The following is a 23,750-nucleotide window of genomic DNA, read 5'->3' on the forward strand; positions in this document are numbered from 1 at the left end:
GCTGTTTGGAGACACACATTCTCTTGGGAAGGAAGGGTATGCAATGGAAAGGCAGTAAGCCTGCTCTCTACCACTGTGAGTAGGACAATTCACAAAATACACTCAGTAAGAAGAGGTTGCAAGCAAAAGAAGAAGAAGAAGAAGAAGAAGAAGAAGAAGAAGAAGAAGAAGAAGAAGAAATCACAATTTCTCGTTGCACTAACACATCTGTATTCACTAGCACAGCTCCATTTAAGATTTTGAAAAAGTAGTTATGGACGATGAACATGCAGCGATCTGCTTTTTAAAGGTGACTACCCACGAAACAAACTCCCGTGACCAGCGTCAGTTGCTAAGCACTCGCATCTAGAGGAAGGAAGCCCACATCGGGTCGCACGGATGTGTTCGCTGCTGACCTCTCAAAACTGTTTGCAGGAACACAGTGAGTACTGCTCTCTCCTATCAGTTTGACACCTCGACAACTCAGAGCCGGTAGGATTCTTCATCAATCACCTTGATCACAATGGCTGTATGGACAGGGAATTTAGGAGAGCTGATCTGCCCTGTCACTTTGGGCTATGTGAAGAACACTGTTCTTTTTTTCTTTCTTACTTTTCTTTAGGCTATCTCATCCATCAACCGAGCTGCACAACAATTGAGACCCAAAGCTAAAAAACACATATAATGACACTTGGTTAAATGATTGGGCACCGCTAAACCCACAAGGAATCAGGCTAACCATTCAGTTTGATTTACAGAATCAGTCCCCCGGTTGTTATATACTCATGTAAACAAATGAATGTTTGCTATCATGCATCATCTGGCTATAGGCTCTGGTCTTGCAAAGACTTTAAATGTCCAATGTAACGGGATACATTTTCAAAATTAAACCAAAGACTTTGAAATCTTGGAATAAATCAAAAAGTACATTCTTGGAAAAGAAGAGGTGCACACAGAATATCGTAGTGCTGGTAAGGAAGTTTCGACATGGGAGGCAGATGCAGGTGTATGTAGCCTATTAGTTCAAGGGTAAGCAGTGTCTAGGTGTGTCAGCCCAAGTTGTGGCGATGCATCGTGAGAAATATAGGGAGCGTGGCTGCAGTGGCTCCTAGAGACAGCTGGGAAGCCTCTGAGCTCTGATACCTTGGAGGTCACATCTCCCTCTGAATTTAAAGGTGCCTTATTTTGTCTTTTACATCAGTGAATATGATTAAACTCCTACTGTTGTGTTAAATTTCCAAGATTGTAAAAAGTCAGGGGAATTAAAAAGGTCACTGCAGTATTTCATTTCACTAGCAAATCTGTGGAATAATGTTATAGGAGGACAAGGGAAATTGCTTGAACAGAGAATCTGTATCCAAATTCTGGAAAACCTAAGTGGGAAAACCTAGGTGGGAAAGGTATGTACTTATGTACCTAAAAGGTACGTAAGTATAGAATGAGACTCCTTACCATGTGGTATTATACAGCCAAGAAAATTAGGATGCCATTTTAATGGCAGAAAGAGACTAGATTCTGGTCACTTAACATGAAGATTTGCCACCTGTTAGTGCCAGTGGCCCTCTTTCTGTGAACACCTGAAGTTGTTGATAAATTAGAAATGTCGATTCTATACCTCAAAGCCATAAAGTAACTACACAATATAACCTTTCCTATTTCAGTAAAATACCACTATTTTACACAGATGGAAGTAAAAAATCAGATATAAATACGAAATTAAGATATAGTGAAATCAACAAAAATTGAATATACACATGCGTGAGCAAGTCTGCACCTCATTTACCCAGGAACAAAATGTAAAATCCTTTGCTTAAGTCTATAAGATGAAAAAATATTCACGTGGCCCATAATAAAAATAACTGCAGTGCATGTTAATGCATATGTGTTCTGAATTCTGGTGCGAGTCGAGTCCCATTAGCAATATGATACTTTGCGATATTTTGAAATTCAAGTTGTTTCAAGGACAGACCTTTCAAGGCATCCAAAAGGACTGCCTCAACTTTAACCTAGTTTAGTGTCTGCACAACCTCAAACACCAACATCGTCCAGCTTCAAAATAAGCTAATAGTCATGATGTTTGATTGTAGAGAATACATTTTCAAAATCCTACAAGTCTTTGATATTAGAATTTTGGATAGGATTTTTAGGCTTTCCAAGGTAAACGGTGTGCTCTATTAATCAACATTTGCTGAACTCTAAAAACATGTCGGGCAAGTGCATTATGGGTATTACCTCATTTCATATTCTCAAAATTCCTATGAAGTAATATTATGATGCCCATTTTATAGATTAGGAAACTGAGGTAAACAAGCTAAGCAAATTGGATGAAGTATAAGGTGGAGCTGTAATATGACTCCGCAGCCCAAGCTCTATTATATACTTATAGACTTATATATTTGGTGTCCTTTTTTAGGTAGACACGATTTAAGCCCCAAACCACAAAGTCCTTCATTCACTCAATTGTGTTGTCAACAATCACATGGTTAAGAAAATAGTTTGATGACATTCACGTTAACAATTTTTGGTCTTCTTCATTTTCTTAATCGTCTACTTAATCAGAACACCAAGCTGATGACTATTAAAGAGTACGCGTTAATCTGCTGTCCAGTAAGGGTTTGGTGAACTACATGAAGAGCGAGCCACAGGATTCTCAGCCAAGGGGAACTGAGCCCTGTTACAATTGTGTGCAACATGAGACACACACTCCCAACAGACGAAGCTCCTAATATTGCCCATGTTTGTCTCAGTGTCACCTCATAACCTCGGGACGACAAATATAAACATGAGCTATGGTTTGATAGAAATGACAGGTAATTTTACAATATACGGGAAAGGGTCAGAGCAGAGTGTTGGCTTTGGTTGTCCTGAGATCGGCCCCGGAGCCAGGGCATGCGGGCAGCTGGTCTACGTAGGAAGTGACCGTAGGAAGCACGAGTAAGAAAGCAAGGGGAGTCAGGAGAGTGGGAAGCCCCAGCCAGGCTGTCCTCTTAGCTCTCACTGGGGGCAACTGGGCTTCATCCCACGGGGACCTTCATGGGTCCCATGGACATGTAGGTTGTGCCTCAGAACGGTCCCTCTCAAAGATGGAGAGCTGGAGCATTAACCCACAGATTCCTGTCCAGCAAAAGTTGAAAATCTCCCAGGGATCGAGGTAACTGATTTGCACTTCTCTGCTGCGCTCTAAGCAGACTCTGGAGAAAGCTTTAAGGTGGAAGAGTGGAGAGAGCCTACAGCAGCAACATCGTCGTGCACATGGGAAAAGTGACCTGAGGAGTCAGAAGTGAGCAGGAGACGTGCAGCCAGGCACAGGTGTGCCCTGTGAATTATTTTTCTTATCTGTCCGTAGCCTCACCTACTGACCTTTGTTTAGGAGAAGGTAGATGTGTATGAGGACAAAGAGTTGGTAAGTCTGAGGTCATCGGGACTCTGCAGGAGTTTAAACTAGAATTGTGACCTTATTGTTCCTGCCATCTAAGCGACTGACCTAACCAGTGTGTAATCGTGGGGTTTTTTCTTTAATTGCTTTAATGGAGTATAATTGACATACTATAAATTGTGCATAAAGCGCATAATTTGCTATATTTTGACATATACCTCTATCTATGTATATCTATATCTGTACCTATATCTATCACCACAATCAGGACAACGAACATACCCATCTCTTTCAGTTTGCTTATTTTTTCTAGATGTTATAATGAATTCTCTTCCATTTTTTATAACAACTATTATTATTATTAATATGAAGAGTGACTAAGCATGTGAAATGGCTATTACCTTCCTTTCCCAGTAAGACTTCATTTCATTTCCAACTGTTTATGAATAGAAAAGATCATGTGGACTTAGGCATCAAGCAGACCTGGTTGGAATATTGGCTCTTTCTTCCAATTGCTAGTTGTGTGTCCTTGATCCACCCACTCGTTTCGGTATTTGTAAAACAGGGATGGTTAAGCCTATCTCAGATGTGAGGATTAATACAATGTCAAGCACGTAGGGGGCTTCAGCTCAGGTCATGATGTTGAGGTTTATGAGTTCAAGCCCCGCCTCTGGCTTTGTGCTGACAACCCGGAGCCTATGTCTCCCTCTCTCTTGGCCCCTGCCTCACTCACACGTTGTCTCTCTGTCTCTCTAAAAATAAATAAACATTTTAAAACTTAAAAAAAAAAACAAACCCACAACACCAAGCACCTAGAGGTACAGCCACCACATCATAGACACTCAGTAAATGGTTGTTTTCTCTCTTACTATTACTTCAAGGTTTGAAATGTCTGCAACCGGAAAGTTATTCAATTTAAAATCTGATTGTGTAATGCTTTGAGCTCTTTAAGGACCTTCCATACACCAATAATGGACTATTTAATCCCATGATAATACTTTTCTTCTCTGTCTTCTCCTTTCGCATGTGACCAGACAGTAACTTATATGATCAAATGGTAACCCATTCTAACAATACTATTTTGAGGGGCCAGAAACAAAACACTGATACAATCTTTCCCTTTTAGGAGGTCCCGGTCCGGCTGACATTCTGAGGACATGATCTGATTCGTTCTAATTATGTTTGCATTCGACAGGGTCCTTTACAGGGGTATTTTTGTACGTAAAATATAGCAGAGGTTACCACACCTGGCATCAGATTTATCTGGGATGCTGTTTGTTAAGAACACAGATTATTGGGGTGCCTCAGTGGCTCAGCTGGTTAAGCATCAGACTTTTGATTTCAGCTCAGGTCATGATCTCAAGGTTCAGGGGTTCAAGCCCCGCGTTGGGCTTTGCACTGACAGCACGGAGCCTGCTTGGGATCCTCTCTTGACCTCTCTCTGCCCTTCCCCTGCTCGTGCACATGCTCTCTCTCTCTTGAAATAAATAAATAAACTTAAACACACACACACGGATTATTATTTTTTTTTACACACACAGATTATCATACTCTATTCCAGACTAACCGAATCAGAATCTCTCAAGCTGGGAGCCTAGAAGATTCCGATTCACTAACGAAGGGGAACAGCAGCACCGGACGACCTCGCACTGGCGTGTGACAACCACAGAGAAAGCGCACGGTATACTAGAAAGTGTAGAAAGCCTGTGGTTTGGTTTGATTTTTGTTATGAACGAGTTTGTACGTCTTTATGCAACATGGAAATTGGAGACAGGATATTGAAGCAATGCTTTCGACTGTTTAACTTAAATATTTGGCCTCATTCACCCTCATGCTGGCATATTCAACCTCCGTGGACTTGGGGGACGTTCCTGAGCAAGCACAAACGTCTAGTGAAGAGTTAATTTCCTTTCTTGTATTTTGGGCTCCTGTGAAAGCTAACGTAATTGTGAGACCAAGCTCTGTTTAATATCAGCAGATGTACTTTCTAAGTTTTTCAGTGTGATCTTTGTCTAAGTATTCAAGGATTTCGTGGTTATCCGTAGCGTACTCGGTCCATTTGCACACCTGTGTAATCCACACCTTATGCAAGTCTAACAGGGTGCATACTATGAACTGATGTTTTCTACCATAAGCACGCATTAGGCAAAAATGGAAAAAGACTCTTTGACATTGAAAACCATCAAGCTCAAACACCTAGAAAAGAAGTATTTGTGGGTAACTAACAACTTTCAGATTGCAAAACTAAGTTATTTCAGACTCAAATAATAGTCCTGGATAAGAGCTTTTGTGGTAACTGGATTTTTAGGTTAATTAGTGTAACAGAGAAGCCATTTGTGTTTCTGACCTCTCTATGTGAGTTGGCCTTTCATGTAAATAAATAGAAAGATCGTTGAGGACTTACTCTACGTTGCAGCCAAACCCTTGGCATACTTAACATTTACTATGTGCTCATTAAGTATCTGTTGATTATGTGAGCTAATCCATTCATTCATTCATTATTGAACATTCAGTGAGGCAAACCCTAGTCTTATGAGCAAACTAATATATGTGTTACACACCCTAAAAGAGGCTTCATAAATATGCAACATTAACTTACCTCTGGTGATTTTCTATTTCGGTCTTGTTCCAGAACAGAGCGGTATTTCTAAAACTGTCAGAGTAATCTTTCTAAAGCTCACACCTAATCAGTAATCCTTCTTAAAGGCCTTCAAAACAATGGCTCCCATGATGAAATTTAAAGAAGAAGAATAATCAAAAAAAAAACTTCCTTGGCCTGATATATCAGGCCAACATGCAGTGACACTTTCCCACATCTCGAATCACGTGGTTCGCCTCTGACTTCCTAAAGTCTTGGCTGGACTGCCCACCTTCTCATGTGCTCCCAGGCCTCACCTCATCCATTCTATTTTCTGCCTGCTCAAGTCACCTGTATCTGCCTCCTGATTCCTCGAGTCTGTGCACACGGGTCTCTCTTTCCCTGAGGCTTTCCCTGACCCTTAGCCTGAGTTCCAAGCCACGCGTTGTGCTCCAGGGCCCCTGATCACACTTCTCTCACTGTGCAATGCACTGTGTGTGTCGCTGTGAGAACCAACTCTCTCCAGGAGACGATGCATTAGCAAAGAGCACAAATGGTGTTATTTCTGTGTCTTCAGTGATGACTATGGAGCCAAGCACGTAGTAAAGGTTCACAAAACACATAACGTTTATAGAGAGTTGACTATGTAGCAGGTAATGTGTCACATGCTTTGCGTGGATTATCTCATGTAATCCTTGCAGCAAACCCTAGAGGGGGCTCTATAATTATACCCACTTTACAGATGAGGAAACAAAGGTATAGGTAGGTAAGTAATGTGCACAAAACAAACAGCTAGTAATGGAAGAAACATGATTTTTTTTTCCCCTCTAAAACATCACTGAAGTACGAGAGAGAAGCAAGTCTAGAATTTGGTTAGAGGCCACAAAGGAATAGAGTTCTAGCTCTATTGGATCCTACTCAAACCATTTAAACTCTCTTGGTCTCAGTTTCCTTAAATGTTAAATGAGGGGAAAGGGTGCTAACATTTTTTGAATGGCTATTGTGTGACAAGACTGGAACTGTGCTATACTTTGCATGGATTGTAGATAATGAGGTAGGATAATAGCGTCCCCATTTCAGAGATGGAAAAACTAAGTCTCCAACAGATTAACGTGGAGATACACATTTTCTAGACACTCTCCTATCTTAAGATCCTGGACTTAGATCTGAAAAAAAAGGAAAAAATGTAATCATTGGAAAGCTTTTGCTAAAGAAGTCAAACTTATTCAGGTGGTTAAAAAAAAAAGTAAATCAGAAGTTACTTCTGAATTTTACTTTTTGGATACTCTATAGAAAATGGAGAACAATATTTATACTGGAATCACAAGTTTAAACAAAGGCATTGTTTTAGTTCAAGCTGCCATAACAGAATACCATGGACTTGGTGGCTTAAGCAACATTTATTTCTTGGAGTTCTGGAAGCTAGAAAGTCTAAGATCTGGTGTCTGATTAGGGCCTTCTTCCTGGTTTGCAGATGGCCATCTTTATGGCAACCTCACATGGTGGAAAGGAGGGGAGCAGAGAGAGAGAAATCTGTCTCCTATCCCTTATAAGGGCAGTAACCCCATTCATGAAGCTCTACCCTCATGACCAAATCACCTCCCGCTGCGCCCCCCCCCTTAATACTTTCACTTTGGGGGTTAGGATTTCGACACATGAATTTCAGTGGGACACAGACATTCAGTTCATAACAGACATCAAAAGAATATCAAGTCAATAATGATTCCTGTTACTCATTCTTTCTTCCTCATATGTTCTGAGTTATATTTGTTCTGAGTTATATTTGTTCTGAGTTATATTTCTGCTCTCCAGTTTCAGATTTGTGAGTTTATCCATGCCTGTGTAAGAATATTACCAATTGTGCACAGTAACCTATGCACCCATATTATTTTCCTCCTGAGTGTGATTAATAATTAATTTAGCTTATAGGTGCCAAATAACATACCATGGTTTCCTGCTTGCCTCAGACTATAGCAAAAGTATAGTCTGTAATCAACATATATATAAAATCTCTCAATATCACTTCAAAGTCTTTCTTAAAACTGTGCTTCTGTACAACAGCGAGATCGCTTGTGAATACAGATATCAGGACATCCAGAAGAGTGGTCTACTCTCCACTGATTGCCTGAGACTCTGGATTCATTAGTATGCCAAGTGACTCATTAATGTTTGGACTGCTCTTGCCACAAAGTAGCGATAGTGTTCCCATCATATCATTTACTTCCATGCAACCAACATCTTTAACAAGGTCCATTTTGAGGGTCCCAGTAAAAGTTTATGAATAAATGGGGAAATATTTTAACTCTCACCCCCTTGAGGTAAGGGCATACCTCGTTGGAGGATTGTATTCAAAGCTCTGGCATCTCTCTTGAAACCCTGAAAAACTAGAGGAAAGAAGTGACACCAGGTTCTAGGTGTGCATGTTCTTATACACTCCTGTGTTTCAGACTACTCTAACTTGTGTCTCACAGAGACAAAACTACAGACCTCAGAGCCTGCTGAGTACCTTCTTTCCATGTTAAGAAGATGCATGGCTGGAACTGTCCAGTGAGCATCCTGATTTGGGGAGGAGAAATAACCATTAATATTCAAGTCCATCAATATCGTTCCTAAATTTCCACATCAGAACATCAGAATAATCAGTTTACAGGCTTTCTATTCAAAACTTGGATACTAAGTGATGTCTTGCTTTCCCCTTAATAATCCCTCCTCATTGGTTGCATGAGCAACCTTTAGGAAGCAGAAACTGACCCATTACCTCCATCTCCTTCCTCCCCCTAAATTCCTTGCCTGTGTGGCTAGCAGATTCAACATTTGCGATTAAAGAGAGTCAAACCAAATAACAGAAGCAAAATATTCAGCCTTAAGGGTTGAGGTAGCCGTTTACATGATCTGTCTCTGATAGAACAGGCAATGGAAAGGAAAAAAAAAAATCTACATTTTGAAGGCAGTTTTAATAAATATTGTATATGCTTCTATTGAAATATAGTGGTATTTCACAGAGACATATATGCTCAAGTTTATCCATTTTATCTTGAAAAAGAAGTTTTCATTTTCACACAAAGTAGAACAGTAGATAGAAATAGAAACATAACAGCAATCATTATAAATGTTTATAGACATAACTAAAGCCTTATCTAAAGTTCATCCTGTTTAAGGACATGTTTTATGTTGTACAATTCCTCTTAGAATATCAATCTAATAAGCACCAAGTGAGGCTGAAGACAATGCTGTTATAAAAAATGGAGAAAAATGATTAAAATATGATAATTATACTGACAGCTTATATGCTCAATCTAATCAACCAAGCTTCCAATTTGTCATAATGTACACTCACTCATACATTATTGCTTAATTATAGCAACACTTCTATTTGGAAAGGTTGTCAATCATGTGAATACCCATCATTTTTCTTTTTTTTTTTCCCTTAAGAAGGGGCATATTTTAAGCAAGGATTTGAAGCCACCGTGCTATTAATTTAACCCTTGGAGTACTCTTTAGGCAAAAACCACAATTCCTATTCAACGTTTTTCTTTGTACACAGATTAATATAAATTTACATTATGTAATATTACTCTTTTAAGTCAGAATTGATATTCATGTTCAAAATAAAATTAAATGTTGGCAGAATTTGATGATTTTAGGGTTATTAAGATATCTACGTGCTTGCAATAAAAGACAGAATACGTAGCTTTTTTTTTTTTTTAAGAAAGAGAAAATTTGGCCTGAATGCTTCCAGTTTGCCTGTGATCCATACTAATCAAGAAATGAAATGCTTGAGGGTGAATTCTAGATAGCTCTCTAAAAAGAACATAAATGCTTATAGCAATTAAACGTTTCTCTCACCCTTCACTGCATCTTCTCTAATTCCATCATTCGTCTTCCAATTGATAAAAATGCTTAACATATTACTAAAACAGTCATGTGAGTGAATCTTTCAGGGTCACCTACTCAGCGTTAAGCGACCTGACCATATTGCTAAGTCTACCCTAGCAAAAATGAAGCAAAGTTGAAAGACCTATTCATAATATTTAAAACACTGAAACTTTGCCTCAATTATTTTGAACATAGCATTGATTTCATGAGATACATATATACATCTTTATATATATATAAAGATGTTATAGATTAAACAGATATTTATATATGTATATATGACTTACATGTATATAGTTTATTCTCAATTTTTTAACCTAGTTTACTTAATAGACCATTTTGTCAAGATGGTGAGATCAGATTATTAGCTAAGAATTTTTAAAATATTCTTATTGAGTGTGGGCATTTGGGGTACTTAGGTATAATTGGATAATTATTTCTATGACTCCATTCAACCACCAGGGTAGAAAAGTCCACAAAAAATGCTTTTTATTGTTAGAAAGAGGGAGGGAGAGAGAGAGGAGAAAGACTATTTCTCCTTCATTTCTCTAAATATTCTCTTCTGCAAGCATAAAATAAAGAAGCAGATGTGCACATTTGCAAGCCTCCATTATTCCCTAAAAGCTGGTTTTGTGATGATGAGACATCCTGATATGTACAATTGCAAATGTGGAATACGAGCCCATATGTCAGTGGTACCATATTCCTACCACTTTTGTGAATTACTAACTCTTAAGCAATTATGTCAAATGTTCTATTCTTTAAAGACTTAGGTGTAATACAAGCTGCATCCAAGGACGTAAGGACATGGAGCACATACCTCACTGTTTTTAAGGGATTAATTTAAAAATTCATTACAAGTGTGAAAATACAAAAACCTAAAAGCATAATTAAAAGTGAGTAATAGTTTCATGGGGCACCTGAGTTAAGCGTCCGACTTCAGCTCAGGTCATGATCTCACGGTTTGTGAGTTCGAGCCCCGCGGCTGACTCTGTGCTGACAGCTTGGAGCCTGGAACCTGCTTCGGATTCTGTGTCTCCCTCTCTCTCTGCCCCTTGCCCACTCACGCTCTGTCTCTCTCTCTGTCTCAAAAATAAAAATAAACATTAAAAAAATGTGTTTAAGTGAGTAATAGTTTCATAGCATTTGGAACTATAACACTGCTTGCAACGTTCGACCAATTTCTCTGTGCTGGAATGCAACAGAGGCTTGCACCACAGGTCGGGCTCCATAACCAGTTGGTTCCATTTTTTAATTAAAAAAAAAAAGTGTACTCTTTTCCTTTCTAAACTAGAAAATTTTAACTAATAGTTATAGATCATTGGAAATTGAAACAAGTGACTTTATCAGATCAATGTGAATATCACCAGTAACTTGAGCTAAAAAATAACGGTGTAAATTCTCAATGTAAATTATTTTTGATGTTCTGTCAGATACAAAGTGAACATGCATATTGTGTTCAAAAACTGGAAGGGGTAATGTTTTACCATGCGAGATATCAGCCAGTAAAATCCTAAACCTCCTTTTGGTTACATTCAATTGTGGAAATAATGTTTGTATAGTTTGTTCCTGCACCAAGGTGTGCATTTAAAAATAAGCCCAATACGGGGCGCCTGGGTGGCTCGGTCGGTTAAGCTTCCGACTTCGGCTCAGGTCATGATCTCACGGTCCGTGGGTTCGAGCCCCGCGTCGGGCTCTGTGCTGACAGCTCAGAGCCTGGAGCCTGTTTCAGATTCTGTGTCTCCCTCTTTCTGTGACCCTCCCCCGTTCATGCTCTGTCTCTCTCTGTCTCAAAAATAAATAAACGTTAAAAAAAAAAAATTAAAAAAAAAATAATAAATAAAATAAGCCCAATAAGGCAACATGTATAAACATCTACAACTTACTCTGAAATGCTTCTAAAGAAAAAGGTGAACGTGGTCAAATGTTACTTGTAGAATCTAGGTAGAAGGTATATATATCCACCTACCTATTTTTTACTGTACAATTCTTTAAACTTGTCTGTATGTTTGAATACCTGCAGATTACTTTTGTAATAATATGTTGAAAAAATAAATTCAAGAATATATCATTGATTTCTTTTCTCCCAAGTAACAAAAATCAATGTTGGAAAAGAGTTACAATCTTGGTATTTGACCTGTTTTCCGGAACTGTAAAAACTGTAATAGTTCACCCCTAAAGTAATAAGTTCAGGCAGTTGGAGATACCCAACATATGATGGTAACAGGCCATTTGAAATCATAGGACATGGGGGGTGCCTGGGTAGCTCAGTCGGTTGAGCGACCGACTGCAGCTCAGGTCATGATCTCACGGTTTGTGAGTTCGAGCCCCGCGTCTGGCTCTGTGCTGACAGCTTGGAGCCTGGAACCTGCTTCGGATTCTGTGTCTCCCTCTCTCTCTGCCCCTCCCCGACGCACGCTCTGTCTCTCTCTGTCTCAGAAATAAATAAACGTTAAAAGAAAAAAAAAAAAGAAATCACAGGACAAACTCTGATGGTATCAATGATGTCATGAAGAAAATGTTTTCTCTTTTACCAGATCACAAAATCTCCCGGAAGCACCTTCCTCTCTAGAGCCCAGGTATGTTTATATGGAGAAGGTGAGGTATATTTTTTCCCCTTCTACTCACTTAGTGACTGCAAACTAACTATAGTCTCAGTTTTCCCTGTTTCTTTCATTTTAAATTAAGATCAGGGAGTATATTGTTTATTTCTATCTGTTCTGTGTAAATAAAATGGAGTGTGGATTTGCATGAAACGATAACCTCTCATATTCTCCGCATTGCCTTTTCCCGTTTACAGCAGTTTTTAAAAAAGGCCATGGATTCATTCACAGCTTTCTCATCCAGAGTTGAGGTCTAAGTGCCCTGTCCTTGAATCTGGGCTAAACAGCACTTGCTTGTAACCAGTGCGATGGGTGGATGTGAAACCATACGATTTTGAAGGCTAAATCAGAAAGGCCGTGGAGTGTCCCCTGAGTCTCTTGGGACAATTGCTCTGGGAGAATCCAGTTGTCTTAGTACCTCAAGAATGTCATGCTATAGAGGCCACGGGGGGTACTATGGCTGACAGTCTCCCAGCCACCCCACCAAGGTGCCTGGAAGGGGAATGAGGCCTTTGTGGATCTTCTGGGCTAGCCCATCTATCAATTAAGTATCACTACACGATCTTTGTCACTAAGACAAAGACCGGAAGAATTGCCCAGCTGAATTCCTAACCTATGCAACATAATTGACTGGCTGTTGTCTTAAGCCTCTATGTTTTGGGATAGATTGTTATGCAGCAATAGTAACTAAAACACTAGAGAGAGCTGTTCCGTCAGTTCTGATGCCAGTTCATCTTTTCTAGTAAACATGAGGGCTCCTAAAACATGAGCCCTCACAAAACATGAGGGCTCACCAACTAAAAGCCAGAGTCTCCAACATGAGCTTTCACTAATCATCGGAGAAAAAAATAAATCTCTTTTCGGTCATTCTATACGTCATACGTGCCTGAGAGTAGTTCTATTCAACGTTAAACTGAAATATCTGACAGTCTTAATAACTGCAAAGTATGGCATTGAGATTAAGCGATATTCAACAGTTGAGTCTGATGAAGTAATTTTTACCAAAGAATTCATTCAGCTTTCTCTTTGAATGTATTTATCATTAATATTGTGGCTGGATTTATAAAATTATCTGGAAAAGTTCAATTTAATTACCAGAGACCACTGAGCTTCTTTGTTGCGGGGGGGGGGGGGGGCGGTGGAGTAGAATTGTTATAACTTTTTGCTTCTTTCATACAACACAACTGGAATAATCTTTGTTTACTATGAAAAAAGGCAGGAAAGTGAGTCTTGTTCCTGGGTGTGTGTCCAACAGTGACCAGAAAATGCAAGGAACTTTTGATAGTCAAGAAGAATATTGTGAAGAACTTACGTTGGCTGTAAGGAAGAACAACCTGACGTGGAGAATATTTCAACATGATGCTGGAATCCATAATAAATTTTGATCAAATTTCAGCCAATTGGATTAAGAAGAAAAAAACCAACCAAGCCATTTACATGGTGGTATTAGATCTAGAAAGCCTGTTAATGATTTACTGAATTCTTTATTGACCTGATTAAATTTACCACACAGTTTGATATCAACATGGGTGTCATTAAGTACTAAAGAGAATCTATAATCTCATTCCATGGAGATGTTGAAAAATGTGACACCTGCCCTCCTGTCTCAAAGAAAGAGGCTCTTTTGAAAGAGAAAACAATAAACAACGTTGATGCATTCAGTTTTTTCTTGTTCTTCTAGGGGCACCTGGGTGGCTCAGTCGGTTAAGTGACTGACTTCGGCTCAGGTCATGATCTCACGGTTTGTGAGTTCGAGCCCCACATCAGGCTCTGTGCTGACAGCTCGGACCCTGGAGCCTGCTTCAGATTCTGTGTCTCCCTCTCCCTCTGCCCCTTCCCCACTCACACTCTGTCTCTCTCTCTCTCAAAAATAAACATTAGTGGCACGTGGGTGGCTCAGTGGATTAAGGGGTTGACTTCGGCAGAGGTTATGATCTCACAGTTTGTGAGTTCAAGCCCCAAGTCAGGCTTTGTGCTGACAGCTCAGAGCCTGGAGCCTGCTTCGGATTTTGTGTCTCCCTCTCTCTCTGCCTCTCCCCGACTTGTGCTCTGTCTCTGTCAAAAAAAAATGAATAATCATTAAAAAAAATTTTTTAATACAAAAACACTTTTAAAAATTAAAATAAATAAACATTAAAAAAATTAAAAACCAAAATTTTTCTAGTTCTTCTAACCAATAACTAAATACATACGTGAAAATTGTTACTATATGTGTATACATATATATTTCCAGGTTAACAGAAGCAGATATATTGAACTTTTTCTCCTTAACTAGTATAATGATTAAAAAATTCAACACACATTTATTTCAAGCCTACTGTGTGTCTAGTGTTATAAATAGGGACTTCTATGTTCTCTATCTTATTTAACATTGCTATTAAATAGTCATTTTCATTTTCCTTGTAAAAAATAAAATCTAATTCCTCTGTTGCCTGAGGGAAACCACTTAACCTTTATTTTTCAATTTTATTTAAAATTAAGATGATAATATTTACCTCCCAAGGTACTGTGAATACTGATTAACTAATGTTGGCAAAAGATCTTGATCAAAAAATATTGAAGCCCTAAACCTAATATTATTATGTTTTTCTTCTTCACAGTCCTCTTAATATTATTTTTCTTTTTTATTCCATTTCCTATCAGTAAATTACATTTAACTCAAAACAATTTGGCATTGGCTATACCTACTAGCTGTTATCAAGTTCACTTGGCTAGAGATATTTATGCTCATGTTTGTATATACATACCAAAGTGTATGTACTTGTTCACAAAACATAGGTGTATTTAAGTGAAAATGATATGATGAAATTCTTAAAATATTTAGGATAGCCCCAAAGCACTGCAGATGTTTTAGAAATACTCAGAATAGTATTGTTCTTACCTTTCTGTGGTTTACTTCATAATAATTAAGCAACAATTTTATATTCTTAATCCAAGATCAAAGCTCTTTCAAGGCTATAATTGAATTGGGTTCTTGTCTGAAAATAATATGAAAGTTTTCAAATATAGTATATTTTATATGGCATTCATTTGGTACATGCTACTGTTTGAGTCCTAATGCCTGTAGCAATGAAAGAACCTCAGAAGTTCTGAAATAAAAAGGAAGTAGTTTGCAAGTAAGCAGAATGAGTGTATCCATGAACTTGTAGTATGCTTCTCTTTAGGTACTGTTATATGTTATATATTTTTTTAATTAAAAAAAAATTTAATGTTTATTTATTTTTGAGACAGAGAGAGACAGAGCATGAACGGGGGAGGGTCAGAGAGAGGGAGACACAGAATCCGAAACAGGCTCCAGGCTCTGAGCTGTCAGCACAGAGCCCAACGCGGGGCTCGAACTCACGGGCTGTGAGATCATGACCTGAGCCAAAGTCGGCCCCTTAACCGACTGAGCCACCCAGGCGCCCCATTAATTTTTTTAAGTTTATTTATTTATTTTGAAAGAGACAGAGACAGCACGAGCAGAGGAGGGGGAAAGAGAGAGGGAGAAAGAGGGAGAGAGAGAACTCCAAGCAGGCTCCATGCTGCTAGCACAGAGCCAGACACGGGGCTCAAACTCACAAAACTGTGAGATCATGACCCGAGCCAAAACCAAGAGTCAGACACTCAACCAACTGAGCCACCCAGGCACCCCATATGTTATATTTTAAGTGAAAAAGAAATGAAAAAAAAAAAAAAACCTCTCTTTTAACTTCAATGTCAATGTCAACCTCAGTCCCTTCCCTTCCCTTTCTTTTCTATTTCTAGCTTAAAGATCTATGAATTGTGAGGTGATATTGCAAAAGCACTATCTTTCAATATAAAGCAACATATATGCCTTGATTTCTACCGTATTCTGAGATGTAAAAAATTAATTCAGAAATGTGCCTGCTTTATCAGACTCAAAGCAATTCTGTCACTACTGTTAATATAACAAAATATTGTATATATAAATCCTTATGAATCCTCTAAGATACAGTACAATACTAACACAGTAGACAAAATCTGTAAGGAGCTTGCAACCTATATTAAAGTTATAGAACATATATAGGAAGCAAAATACTATTAGAATCAAAATGGGTTGATGTATTATAGCATAGGTTCAAAATTAGGACAAAAGAGGGATGTTTGTATGACCTTGGACAATTGATGAAGCCATCTTAAATCAAGGCAGTGATATTATATTAGAAATAGAAAATGAGACAACAGAAGTGAAATTGTTTTAAACCTCTATACAAATGGTAGATGTTACTATAATTATATAAATCAACGTGAACTTAGGGGAAAACCTGTATGTTAAACTACTCCATGTTTCAAAAGGATGGGATATGGGGAAATGATGCAAGTGTCTATTCCAGATGGGAAAGTTTTCATAGAGGGACATTACAGTGCTTCAGACCTAGCATATTGCATACTTCATGTCCATGTTTAATATGCATGCACAGGAATATCTCATGCTTTCAGGGCAACATCTCCAGAATGGGAATAGAAGGACTACCATGGAGGAAGCTCGGGAGGATCTTGGTACTGCAGGAAGCCATGTTCATGAATGAGAGGGGTGGTTTGTAACCCAAGGGTTCCTCCAATTTCGGGGGCCCACCCTTGTCTATGACTTTAGAACAAACACTTCTGCACAATGATATTTAATCAACTAATGTGGAATCTAAAATAGTCAAACTCATAGGAGCAGAGAGTAAAATGGTGGCTTCCAGGAGCTTAGACGAGAGGAAATCAGGAGAATGGACAGAAGGTACAAAGTTTCAGTTATGCAAGATAAATAAGTTCTGGAAATCTACTATATACCATAATACATATCGCTAACAATACTGTATTGTGCATTTAAAATTTCCTAATGATGGAATGATGATCACTTAATATAATATTATATCTGAATGGTGAAATATTTTAGCAATAGTTATTTTTGTCTTTGTAATGAGATTTCTTCTAAAAGGCATGTATATTTTGTGAAAAATCATAATTTTCCAAACAATTTGGGAAACTAAGCACATAGTAAAGAAAACTTGGCTAGGATTAAAATGAGTGAAAACTTTAAAAATGGGCTGTCATTCTTCACTTCCATAAATTAAAAATAGTAAAATCTGATAATATTATTAAATATTATGAGGGTTCAATGAGATAGGGATCTTCATACATTGCTAGGAAGACTTTTACATGACTGATCTGGAAAGCAAATGGGCAATATGATCTAAAAAGGTACAGCCCTACACCCTGTAATATGGGTTCTGGAACTCTATCTTAAAAAAAAAAATCGGAGTTTTATTATATAAGTAACAGTAAAATTTTGGAAACAGGCTAAAATTCAACAACAAAGAAATGACTAATGAGTAATCGTATACCCATTAAAAATCATATTTGAAAGCTAATAACCTGAGAAAATGCTGATTACTCAATATGAAATTTAAAGAAAAGCAGAATTCTAATTTGTATACACAAGGTTTCAATTTTATAAATCATATACTGAGCGTGTGTGTGTGTGTGTGTGTGTGTGTGTGTGTGTCTATGCATGCATAGGGAAAAAGACCATTGGTATAAACATATCAGTAACTATTTCTCTATTTTGTAGGATTGTGCTTAATTATTATTTTCATCTTCATACTTTTCTGTATTTTCAAGGTTTTCTACAACTAGAATGGGTTAAAAATCTCTCCAAAATTAAGATTTTTTTTTTCTCATTAGGAAGTAACATGTTTTGTCAAAATTTATTCTAAGAACTAATACTGAATTTGTGGGAAAAATTATGTACTAAGAAACTTATCACAGAATAATTTATAATCTTAAAAAATGAAAAAAATATATATCTGTGATGCCCATGAACAAAAAGGATTACAAGTTATGTGCGACATCTCCAAAGAGAAGGTACTGCATGAATTTACACCAAGGACCATGATAATTAGCTAAAAACAAGGAGAATGCTTAACTGGAAAAAATAATCATCAAATGGCATGCAAAGTTTAATTAAAATTGTTAAATAAGTACAAATATATATGCACACAAAATATTAGACGAAAACTTGCAAACGCTAATTGTTATGCTATTTTTGTGTTCAATAATGAGTGAACTTTTTACTTGTTTACCTTCTTTTCAAACTTTTCTGTATTATGCTTATTTCTTTCATTATGATAACACCTATTTAGAAGACAAGCCATGATGTCTGAACCAGGGAAGAACGACGAGCATAGTCATTCACTTCAATTCTGGTTCTTCTTCTTAATCTCTCACCGTGTGGACGAACTCACATTTTCAGCCTCACTTTGAGAAATGATGTTTGTCGGTGTAGGATTGTGGACTTTAATATTGAGTTTACAAGGTATTGAGTTAACGTGACTCATTTACTTCACATTTCAAGATGTGTGTATGGTAGCCTCCTTCCAACCTTCTCTTATCCTCTTGAATCAAATATACTGATGTTCCAAATGTCTGTGGAGCCTGCCTTTTGTAGGAATCCTGCATCAGAAACCATTTTTAAGGATAACACACATGGGGCTAACCTTAAAAATCTCCATCATTTATAATAACATCTCATATATGTTAACATGATGAGATACAGAGTCAATATTTTGTGAGATAATTTTATTCTATGGTTAGGTTCTTATTTAAGTTATCAAATAATTAACCTTCACAATAAAGTACATGTATGTACTATCTTTTTCTTCTATAGAATTCAGGCTCTATTGAATAAGCAAAGTTACCATCTTATTAAAAGGAGATTTTCTCTGACACTTGGTTTTATTTCTTCACTTAAGATAATGAAATTGTTTTGAGAGTGTTCCACTGGTTGGGGTGGAGAGTGACAGGGAAAGAGAAAAAAATAAATAAAAGAAAGCAACACATATTTTGGGAATTTTCCCATATTTTGGGGATTTTCCCAAATCCCTCTTTGCAGGATTTTCTATATCCTGCAAAGAGTCCATAGGATGGGTGAGTTGCTCAAGCGAGGCTTTGGATCAAGTCCTTTCTTTGCCAGGTTCATACACATTCTCCATTTCACTTCACCTATTGCCAAAAAAATGGGGGAAGGAAATAAGAGAGCACAAGAGTGACAAATTGAAGATGAAATATACTTTATATGTAATCTCATTGGATAAAATATATATAAATAGTTGGAAACGTCATGTTAATTACTACCTTGTGAGTACAAAAGTATTTGACTCAACACTAATGGTCTTGATACTCTCACTGAACCATAACTAATGTCAAAAATTTGCAAAATTTCAAAGAAGAATATCACCTATAATATCCATGTGTCCTAACATCAAGGTCATTCTCTAATGATAAGGATTTTATCCACTTACATAATTTATGTGTAAATGAAGAATATGGATGCTTTATGTTTCTGAAGGAAAAAAAAAAACCCACTTCTACCAATTCCAAGTTTATGATCCCAGGCAGTGCTCCCATTAATAGAATTCCAAATGATATCACATTTCCAAAAACATCTCCTTAGAGTGACTTGAGGGCTGTGCCACTCTTTCTAAGAATTACCAATTACTGTCTTGCATTTCCTCCGGAGCTGGATAAAAATTACCCATCTCCAATTTATCAGCAGATACATTATGGTTCTGTGGCCGAGAGTAAAAGAAGCTTTTCCTTAAATTGCCAGCTCTCGGGAGACTGGCCTTTTCTACTGGTTAGAAGATGTAGCCCCTGTTACCTTGGCCTTCATCAGTTTGAAGACTTTATCTGAGGAAGCAGTCCATACAACGTCCTCTTTACCTAGGGGGACAGGGTCAGTTTCCTGGTTCGGGTCAAGGGAAAATCCCTGTCTTTCCAACCCGTGTCAAGACGCGCCAATGGGATCTTGGGAGGGTGTAAAATGGAGTCACCCAGACTGGTGCCACGGGGCTTCAGAAGCCTGTTCAGTGAGGATTGCTGTAAACTTTACACCAGACTTCCAGACTCATGAGTTGAGTGAGTGAGCCCTCTCAGCTTCTGCTTTTATTCCATCTGGTATTTTAGGACCCTTTGCAAAGCTGTAGGAGCCCTAACAGCGGATTGACGCTAACAGCAAGTGCGAGGGGCAAAGCCTCCTGGTTAAATGACCAGCATAAAGGAAACCTAAGTTCCATGTGCTGAGGCACCTGTGCTATGGTAGGTCAGTCCAAATTAGGCTCAGAGAGGTTGGACAACTAACCCTGGGTCGCAAAGTTTCTAAATGGCAGAGACAGGATTAAATCCTGAGTTGGTTTTTTACCAGGATCCTTGCTTTTTTAACCACGTACTTAAGAAGGAATGATATTCTAGCATGTGAAATTGTGTGTTCTCACTGGGTGGTCAGAGAATAAAGAAATCACTGAACCCCTGAATTCAAAAGCTCAACCAGGGTCATTATTGTGAAGAACGGAGGAAGTTATATCCTGCAATGAATAGTTCTGTGCATTGTGGTTTTCTAATGGGAGGCACACAGGCAGAGCAGAGGTGAAATACGGGGGGTGGGGAGGGCTGTTGGAAATAAAGATCAGAGTCTAAGAGAAGCAGAAATAATCCAGTAATACGGCGGAAGACGAATAGCTTAGGATGTACTATAAACAGATAAGTGCAGACCAGCTCAGAACTGTGTTTTCAGCTCTTGTGTGAAGCAGTGGGTTTCAGGCTGCAGGTAGTAACGGCCAAGTTTTCACCTTCACATTACACCCAGCTCTTCCCCCAGAAGATCATTCTTTGAGCTGAAAGAAATAGGAGTCAGGAGCTGTGCAGTGGCGCATGCCTGCTCAGCTTATTAAAACATGGGAAGAAGGCAATATTTCACCCCCCAGAAATAAAAAAAGATAGACAAGTGAGAGCAGCTAATCCATCGGAAGAAATTAGCAGGCAGAGTATGTAGCTGTTTGAAATGATGAACGAGGCTGAAATAGCTACACAGGCTAACATCCAGTGGGATAATTACTCCAAGCTCTCAGGCTAAAATCTGTCTGGAAGGAACTGGGAGGCTTTGATGACTCAATTTCAATGGGCATGCTTATGAAATACATAGTAAAACCTATTAAAATTGAAATTGTTCTTGGTAGGTATTCTGTGACTGGGCTGCTGACCCTGTCAGGCGGCTTTTAATAAGGTACACACTATTTTTATTCTCAAAAGTGGCATGTACTTTAGCTGTCCACATACTCAGTTTTAACCCTATAGTAACCTGCTCTCTGATTTTTCCATATACGTGTGTCGGGCACACTCGTGTTCTTCTTCTACCAAAAAAAAGTGGGTCTCCCAATGAATGCAGACATTGCTGGCTTTCGCTGTAACAAAAGCTGCTCCTTTATTATTCTGTCAACCAGTTTTCCAGCTTCAGGAACAGCACCCATCAAGCTTCATATCCACATCCAAGCAAATGTTGCCGTAATACATACCTGCTGATTTAAAACAATTTTGTTTTTCCCTTAGATAGAGTCTATTACGTGATGCCACAACCATCATTAGGCTATTCATGTGGAATATACCCAAGTATAATCCCAAATAATCCCCACATTCTGAAATATGGGATGCCTGGGTGGCTCAGTTGATTAAGCATCTGACTTTGGCTCAGGTCACGATCTCACGGTTTGTGAGTTCGAGCCCCCACGTCGGGCTCTGTACTGGGCTCTGTGCTGACAGCTGGGAGGCTGGAGCCTGCTTTGGATTCTGTGTCTCCCTCTCTCTCTGCCCCTCCCCCACTCATGCTCTGTCTCTCAAAAATGAATAAACGTTAAAAAAAAAATAAAAATTAAACATACATTGAAATAAGTAGACCCCCCAACTCACATGCCTGGGCAGAATTGTTTTAAGGAAATCCTCAAAGGTAAGAATGAAGCTGGAAGCTAGAGAATTGCTAAGGCCATGCTACTTACTGGAAGTGTGCCCTTGCGAGCAGTTGGAGAAGACATCTGGGAGCTTGACGGCGACGCTGGATCTCACGCTCCGCCTCGGACCTGCTAAATTAGAATCTGCATTTTAACAAGATTCCTCAGGTAATATGCATATACATTAAAGTTTGAGAACTGCGCTTCTCCTGCACACCTGGTTTTAGATTTCAACGACCGTTCATCATTGAAGCAGCTCTGTGCTCAGCCACACCTTTCTCAGATAAAGCCTATTTGGAAGGAAACAACTACAAAGAAATAGGGAAAATCCACTCACACTCCTGGTATTTCTAAAATCTTCCTCCGTTCAAATATATTAAAAGACAGGGGCGTCTGGGTGACTGAGTCGGTTAAGCCTCCGACTTTGGCTCAGGTCATGATCTCACAGTTTGTGGGTTCGAGCCCCACGTTGGGCTCTGTGCTGACAGCTCAGAGCCTGGAGCCTGTTTCGGATTCTGTCTCTCTCTCTCTCTTTCTGCCCCTCCCCTGCTCATGTTCTGTGTCTCTCTGTCTCAAAACTAAATAAAAAAATTAAAATAAAAAATTAAAATTAAAAAAAAAAAAGGAAATGCAGAGTCAAGGTGATGAGGAGAAGAAGGCGGAGGAGGAGCAGAAGAGGAAGAAGAGGAAGAAGGAAAAGAAGATTCATGTAAGATCAGCTCAGACACCTTTTTCTCTCATTTACTTCTAGATTAGGGTTACACCAGTTGGTAAATATAAAGGCACTAGGAGTTGTTAGTTGATCTCTCATACATTGTGTTTGTAGTTCTGGGGGTGGGGCACAGGTCCATTCATGCTTCGTGATATTTGCTAATACTTTTATGAAGCCCACAGTCATAGAATCCCTTCAGGTATCTTTAAGGATACGTATATCTTTCCCATCCTGCTTTGATATTCTGTCATCCTGTATATTCCACACTAATACTGATCATCCCTCAACCTGCCTCTATGTTACTCACTCCTTATTCTACAGACTGGTTCATCCATTACTACCTCCAATTGTCAATGACCTTCACCCAGCCTCCTCTTTAATTATAAGTTCCTATGGCCGCTCTATGAAGCTGGTTTTTGTTTTGTTTTGTTTTGTTTTGTTTTGTTTTGTTTTTCTTCCAGCAGGTCCAGAACCCTGGAAGTCTTAAATTCTTCCTGCTCTCTCTTCCTGTTGAACCCAACTTGGACTCAATTTCCTTTTTTTATTGGTATGTCTAGCATCTACCACCCAACCCATCACTCGATCCAGGTACCTGCATAATGTTTAAGAAAAATCAAGCAGTCATGAAACCCCTGCAAGTATGTAATTTCAGATCTCTGCTGACCCTTAACCTACTCTCATCGCCCTTAACATACTTCAGCTCTTCATCATTGTCCTCAAACTCTCTTTTCAACTCCTGCCTCCTCCCAGTCATCAAGACACAGGAAGCTTCCTGTTTCATACATAGAATTAAGGCATTATCTCTCAAATGCTACCACCGGTTTAATGGTGTCTTTCTATTCATGCTCATTCCTAA

This window comes from Panthera leo, chromosome F3, assembly GCF_018350215.1.
Source record: "Panthera leo isolate Ple1 chromosome F3, P.leo_Ple1_pat1.1, whole genome shotgun sequence".
Lineage (NCBI taxonomy): Eukaryota > Metazoa > Chordata > Mammalia > Carnivora > Felidae > Panthera > Panthera leo.